This window comes from Poecilia formosa, unplaced genomic scaffold (genome assembly GCF_000485575.1).
Source record: "Poecilia formosa unplaced genomic scaffold, Poecilia_formosa-5.1.2 Scaffold533, whole genome shotgun sequence".
NCBI lineage: Eukaryota > Metazoa > Chordata > Actinopteri > Cyprinodontiformes > Poeciliidae > Poecilia > Poecilia formosa.
Genome location: NW_006800472.1, coordinates 184,339 through 189,091, shown reverse-complemented (window position 1 = coordinate 189,091; position 4,753 = coordinate 184,339).

The following is a 4,753-nucleotide window of genomic DNA, read 5'->3' as shown; positions in this document are numbered from 1 at the left end:
TTAAGGCTCAGATGGAACGGCACTGAAAGCAGCCCTTTAAACCATTCAGACACGAACACAATAGAGACACAAACAGATGACTTATTACCCCGCGATAATAACTCAATAGTCCATAGAAAAACCTTATAAGCTTGTATTAAAGCAGAAATCACGGCGGCCACCGTAAAAAAAAAGGCTTACAGTATCAATTATGCCGCATGAACCGATCAGTAGATTATTGCGAGGGAACGCAAAATAAAAAAAAAATTCCCCATGTCCCCTGGAGGGCTCCGTAGTGGGCAACATCTGAAGACAAAGGGATTACTAAAGAAAAAGGTGCTCCAACAAAATGAACAAAACAAGACAAGACTCCGCCACCAGGGGTCGCCACCGCCATAACAAGATTCTCAGTCCTCAGGACAGTCTGTAGCGGCAGCAGAAGGAGGCAGAGACACAGACGTCACGACGCAATAGCATCATGACAGGTGGCGACGTGCTTATACAGAAGCCGAAATTGGTCTTGTTAAAGTGGCAGCGTACCATTTATGCTGCTACATTTCCAAAGCATTTTTATAGGAGCTTCATTATTATGAACAGTAAAAAAAAAAAATTAAAAAAAACAAACAAGAAATTAGATTAGATTTGCAGTTCAATATATTTCGCAAACCCTTTTTCTACCAGTTCTATAAAGAGAGATTGAGCAACAGTGGAGCAGCAATATGTGAAAATTATGAGCAAACTTATTTTATATTTCTGTGGGTTTTAAGGGAAACAGCCCCTCAGAACCTGCAGAATTGGTTCCTGGTCACTATCAGTATGAGCAGCTTTCTAAAATTAAACTTCTGCAACAACCCGGGCAGTGTACAAACCCACCAAACGCTACACACTTTCAAACTTAACCTCATACTGCAGAGGAAATGTAGACTGTGGTTTATAGAAGAAGAAGAAAAGAAAAAGCTCAGTGTTAAGATTATTTAGTTTATGCAAATAGAGTAAAGAAGGAAGCAGAAAGATAAAAATTTCGTGTAGATAGTGGCCATAAGTGACGGGCTTATGGTTTCAGTCTGTCTATGGTTAAAAAGTTGAAGTACGTCTGAAGCAGTGACACATAATCAGTGTTGGATGTGAGGATGGGTCACCCTTTGCTGTCGGTGCTGGCCGTTCTCTGTAAGTAGATCGCTTTTTCTTTCTGAAGTGTGCAGGCGATGGAAACCATGTTTTCAATCTTTACAATATGTCAGAGATTCACTGGCTTATTTTTGCACAAAAAGCTGACTGTACAGACTTTATGTTCATTTTGGGCTCTTTCGGTTTTCTAAAAGAGAGACATGGGGAATATTTGATTCACAAGAATGAGGAAAAAATTTGATTGAGATTTAGAAAACCGCAGATTTTGTAATCGGTGCCAAATAATTTGGATTGACCAAGTCTATGTCTAAGTCTAAGGGCAAAAGCATTTTTATTGTATAAAGAATCTTGTTCTAATAGGAATAGAAGATAGTTTGAAAGCAGTTTCCAAAAGAAAATCTGTTTTTAATTATATTTTGTGAAACAAATGGCAACACTATATCATCATTACAGTAACAGAGCCAGACCAGCTTTTTGCATGTATCAACTGGTGTTTAACACTACATGGTGATAAGATGTTAGACTATATTCTCATCTTAACTTGTCTTTGAGTTATTTTGTGTTATGTATTCATGTTTTCTAAATTACTTTGAAAGGCACAGCTGCAAGTTCTGCATCCCGCCGCTTTCTTTTCAATATCGTGTATATGCACTGTTTCATTGTGAACATGAGTACCGAACAAGAAAACACAACATAAGATTGGAAGGGCTCCTTGCTATCACCCTAATCTTTAGCTCCTTCCATACATTCTTAGTCATTTTCAAGTCTGGACTTTGGCAGGGCCTCTTTAAAACATTAGTGTCAAAAACCAATTTGGAAAAATCAAAAGATTACAAAATCTCCCAGGAGTCTGAATAATTTGGGGCTGAACAATTTGCATGCTCAAGTTTTTTTGTTTTTTTTGTGTGTGTGCTAATAATGAAAAAAAAAGTAGCTGTGAAAATATGTTTAAAAGCATCTGTTCAGTGTAGAACAATTTATTTTTTGATTTATTTTTTTAGTCAGTTTTAGTTTTAGTTTTTTAGTCAGACTTTGAACAAATGACAGTTAAACAAAACTGTGAAACATTTGTCTAAAAAAAACTGAAGCTGTAAATCATCTATCGACTACAGAGCCACTATTTTTATTTTCATAATGAAGTTCACCTTTTTCTAGCTTTGTCAAGTATCTCTGGCCTTTTTCTCATAGATAAAGTTAACATGGCTTTGAGGTCATGCAGCCACGAAAAGACAGGTAAGTGTTAGCCGTAGAGACGTTTCAGTGAACCAAACATTTAGAAACGGTGGAGGAAGTTTTGACCACGTACATTCTCAGAATGAAATATAAAAAGATGCAGTGCAATAAACAGAGTGGTCTTTGTACACATGACCTTGGCTTGGCTACATTTGTGATCATCTTAGTAACTTCTGGTTATCTCTCGTGAGCAACAGCCTACTTCGCCACACTGACCTCACAGTCATTATTTGTATTGCTCTGTTGCGTTTAGATAAATATCTGCAAACTCGCTCATGTTGAATAAAATGTCCTCACTGTTTTCCTCACAAGAAGGGCACCTCAGTATCTGACTCCGTCGTAACTTTAAAACTGTTTCAAATATAGATGCAGCATGGAAAGCCAAAAGCATTCACCTCTATATTTCTGACTCAGAATAATAGGCAGAAGCAAATAGCTAACACAGTAACTGAAAGTCGAGTCAATCTACTGTATGTGAACTTCTCTCTGCAAGAAAAGCTTTATTTTTAATAAAATATCACATTTTAAGTTCCTTACACATCTATTATTACAATTATTAATGGAAATGTAAATATCCCCTGCCCCCCTATATTCAAGAGTTTTCACATTTCCTCTTTCATGTTTCATTTTTATAAGATGTCTGATAAGCTCTGTGTTTTTAGGTCTCAGTTCTCTTCTTGGGTGTGGAAAAACTCAAGGTAATTGAACAGTTTCCTCCTATAACTGTCCATTAACACATTTTTTATCAAATATGATTGAGTTTTTATTCTGGTGACTTATCTTGTTTTTGTTTTGTTTTGTTTTGTTTTTTTAAGAAGTACCTAATAAGCTCTTATGTGTTCAAAGTATGTCTGTAGTGACACCTACATTACAAGACAGATGCCCCCTAGTGGCTGTTAAAAGCACTGTTGAACTTTTAATCGTTTGTGAACAATTATTTTAAATACTGGACTAAAGCAATACACACTCTTGAAATGTCAATGAGGCATTTTTTGAATAGTTTAAAAATAAAAATTTGATTAAGGATAAAATTATTAAGAACATCTGGAAAATAAATCATAAAAAATCTGTCTTTAACAGAACCAAAGCCTTTCCTCAGTGTGTCTCCATCATGGCTGATTAAAGGAGCCTCAGTAAATCTGAGCTGTAAAGCTGAACCTTCATCTCCAGAATGGAGGTTCTCCTGGTATAAAGCTGTTCCTGATCTAAGAAACAAGAACTACAGTTATGAGCTGCTGCCTGGTAACACCAGAGGGACTAAAGAAAACTCCTTCATCATTACTGGACAGAAACACACAGCAGGATTTGCATGTAGAGCTGGAAGAGGAAACTCAGAGTCATCAACTGATTATAGTGAACCAAAGTTTGTCTGGTCTGCAGGTCAGTGTGTTGCTACTCTAATCTATTCCCTCATTTGTTTCTATGTACCTGATAAACTCTCATGTTGACTTTTAATCTGTCAGAGATTAGCCTTAATATCAAATATATTTATGTGTGATAAAAGCTTATGTCATCTTTCTTATGACTAGTGTAACATGACGTACAGCAGTGAGAACCTGCCACAATGGATATGCTATGAAAGAAAGAGATCTGGTGTATTAGGAGAAAGAATGAAAAAGAGAGACAAGAGAACACCTGGAAGTCTGCTACTAAACCTGCAGACAGAGAGAAAAACACAGAGATCTGAGAAACCATAGCAATAATACGTATAGCAAGGTCAATGAAAAGCACACAGTGCTGATAAAAGTGTAAACAATGATACAAAAATTACACTTCACTTCATTTAGTCAATAAAGATGGTCAATAAGACCAGACATAACTCAGACAAAATAAAAACAACCCAAAAGGAAATATTGGAAGTTATTGAAAGTTACCTATTTGAATTAAAATGAACTGAACCAAAATATCTTACCTTCCCAAACAAGAGTAATCACACAAATGATAGCACTGGATAACTTTTTGGTGACTAGATGAGATGAGGAAAATAAAAATGATATGAGTTCTGATGTAGTGCTGCCTTTTTACCAATTTACATCCAACTGCTTCTGTTCCACGTTCATGACTAACTACCATTTACATGGATTTAAATACAGCAACCTATAACAGGATGTAAAGTTAGTAAACTATTCCTTTCCTATGGATTAATTAAAGACAGCTTTAACAATAACAGAAATAAATAAAGTGGAAAAAAATGTTCTTATTCAGTAAATTAATCATTTTTGTTTACTAAAATACATTTTTGCAAATGTTTGTTTTTCAGATTCAGCAGCCTCTCTGACAGTGAGTCCTGACAGAGAAAAACATTTCACTGATCATAACGTCTCATTAAAATGTGATGGAAAATCTACTAATGGGAGAATAAGATATTATAGAGAAATAAACACTCAGTCATATCTGTATGACTGCTCCACCT